Below are 3,280 nucleotides of genomic sequence, written 5' to 3'. Positions count from 1 at the left end.
AGTTATAATTTAAACAAAAAAAACCCACATAAATCATATATCTTGTTAGGTGGTGCTCAAGGATGTGATCCATGGTTCAACATAATACGATAAGAAATACACTGATATTTATACTGTAGCCTAGTCAGAGATTTACACTCTAATTTTGGTAAATTCCCAAACTGACAATTTCTGCAGATAAAGCCACATCCAAACTGATGTATCTACATTTAAACAGAAAGTATCTATTCCTCCAACTGAAGTAATAATCTGTGTTTCTAACTTTACAAAAAGCATCTATATCTCCAATTTAAATGAATATTAATGCTTTCAGCTATATAGCTATCTATAACTGTTATACATACCAACATGATTAATTCATCTACACCAGCAGATGATATAGTTTTATACTCCTAAAATGTAATAAATTTCTGCACCTAAATTTTATAACTAGCTATCAGCCCTAAAATTAAATTAGCATCATTCTAAAATAAATGGTTATTTTTTACAACTGAAGAAATGGCACTAATATAAGAGGCAAGAAGTGGATTTCATTACTTCACTGTATTTATGTGAAAGAAATTTCCTCATTTATGAGTGCTGTACTCTCATTTAAAAGAAATAAAAAGGTTTGAAAAGTCAGGAATTTTCTTAAAGTCCACGATTTCCAACTGTATAACTTTAACCCCATTTTACCATTTGCTGGAGCCAGAAGGAATCTATTGCATTATATAGAATTGTTGTTAAAAATTTACTGATATTTTTGGACTAATAATTAGATGAAGATACATAAGGGAGTTTGAAAAATCACCTTGTGTATATGATGGCTTTGGGATATGTTTTGATTTGTAATCTAATTAAATACAACATAGGCTGTCTCTGGAACTCAATACTTGCTTTTCACAAAAGAAAGTATAAAAAAATAGTCCTGTGTCTCTGAAAAGAAGAGAGGGAATAAAAGAGATAAGAATTCTCATCTCATACAAGCACCCTTCTATCCAAAAAAATTATATTAAAAAAAAGTTGGAAGAAAATCATCTTTCTTAACCCTGAACATCACAGGTTACAAGGGTAAGCATGGTGATTTGCTGATAGACTCAAAGTATAGAATCAACACTTAACTGGGTACAGATGTTAATAGGCGTCCATATAACAAAAAGGAACAATCAGCTCAGTGTCTCATAGAGCTCTGTCATGAATTTAATCAGAGTCCAGATTCTCTCTCCCAGAAATGGTTCAGCAACTGATCTCAGATTAGATGTCTCATTGTGCACAAGGAAGCTTCTGGGACTCCCTGTTTCAAGTCCTTGTGAGAAGTTGGTACAAGAGAAGGCCCTTCCACACATGCTTCATTAAGGAGTAAAATCCTTTTCCAGGCTGGTCTGAAACATCCAACATTAAGAACCAGAATTGGTTGAAGGCCAGTCAGGAAAGGCCACTGTTCCTGCCAGGACAGGAGGTGGACTAAGTAGGGCTGGTCCATGGACCCGCCAGTGCACACAAGATTTGGCATTGGGAGAGGTTCTGACGGAGGAGCTTGAGAAACTCCTCTGTCAGGTCACAGTCCCTGCAGGTGAGCACAAAAAAACCACAATAGGGAGCAACCCAGACCAGGCCAGAAAAAGATACTCACTGATATACATTTGGCATAGGTCGGGGGCAAAAAAGGCTGAATCAGTTCACATCACCCACTGGCAAATCCAAACACCAGAACAGAATGTGGGTCATGCCAGGTTCAGTTGCAACACATACCAGTACACATTAAAGTGGGATTGGGTGCCTGCTGGGCTGGGCTAGGCTGTAACCCTTACCAGCAACAGCTAGAATTGGGGGTGGACTGGGCTGGGCCACACTACAACAACCACTGGCAAATGCCAAGGTGGTGTGGGCCATAACAGACTTGGCCACAGTGCCCAACTAGCACATGTAGAAACCAGGGAGGGAGGTGGTAAAGCTTGTGTGGGGAATGTGGAGGCTCCCCTGCTGGACAGTCATGCCCACTGGAGAGCATGAGCTGGTATGGTGGCAGACCAGACCAGGCAGGGCTTCAACACCTGTGAGCCTCATGTGACCTACACAGAGGAAAGCCAGGTTTAATAGACTGTCCCGACTGTTCCGAATGGTGCAAGCATGAATTAGAGTGGGTAAGGATTGCTTGTGCTTTGCCACAGCATCAGCTGGCAGATGCTGGCACTGGGAGCTAATTTTGTCAAGTTTAATCACAGAACCACATGGAGAGTGCATAATCCAGGAGTGGGAGTGGCCTGGAAGGGAAATAGTGGGTGCCTCCCTCTTGGGTTACCACTCCCACTGAAGAGCATGAAAACCAGGATTGGGCAGGATTGGATAGATAGGACACTGTTCTGTGTGTGGGCTGGACACTGGAGCTGGTTAGATTGAACTAGGCTTCAATGCCTATTGACATATAATGAGGGCTGAATGGGATGTTGGACAGACTGAACAAGTCAGGTACATAATGGCAAGCATGAGAACCAAGGTAGGGTTCAGTCCTGGTAGGGGTTATTGTGAGTCACCCCATCTAGGCTGCAGCTCCCACTGGTTTGTGTGAGGGCCGAGTATCAAGTGGGCAGGATCGGGCTGGACTGCAACACCCATTGGTTTAAGTGGAAAACGGGACTGGAAACAGAATGGACCCAGCAATTGCAAGTACCAGCATATGCATAAGCTGATTGAAGTGACAGACTGTGCAACACCCTGTATTGGCAAGCACACACAAAGTTTCTTTGGGGATCCCTCCAACTGAACTGCTGATCTCAGAACCCCAACCATGAAGAGGCTATGTTAGCCAGTGGATTCTGAGATTTCATCGTGCGTGGAATGGTGAGAATGGCAGCAATTCAGAATGGTTGAACTATCAAAACTGCATGAGCAGGTCGCTTGGAGCATACCCCAGGTTGGGGACCTGGGATGGGTTGGAGGCTGGGTGGGGCTTTTCCCTTTATCTCTCCTAACCCTGAATACAGAATAATAATAATGTTTGGTCATACTTATAACTTTGTGAAAGTGATTGTTTATTCATTTTAAACTTTATTTAAAAGTTTTATTTAAAAGGGGCAGAAAGAGAGAAAATCTTCCATCTGTTGATTCACTCCCCAAATGTTGGAACAACCAGGGCTGCGTTAGGGCAAAGCCGGGAGCCACAAACTCCATCCTGGTCTCCCATGTGAGTGTCAGGGCTTCAGTACTTGAGCCATCATCTGCTACTTCCCAGATGAATTAGCAGGAAACTGGACAGGAAGTGGAAGTGGGAGATGAAATTTGATCCCAGGCTGTACATATG

This window comes from Ochotona curzoniae, unplaced genomic scaffold, assembly GCF_017591425.1.
Source record: "Ochotona curzoniae isolate NIBS_2020 unplaced genomic scaffold, NIBS_Ocur_1.0 contig_2481, whole genome shotgun sequence".
Classification (NCBI taxonomy): Eukaryota; Metazoa; Chordata; class Mammalia; order Lagomorpha; family Ochotonidae; genus Ochotona; species Ochotona curzoniae.
This window is presented reverse-complemented; position numbering follows the sequence as displayed.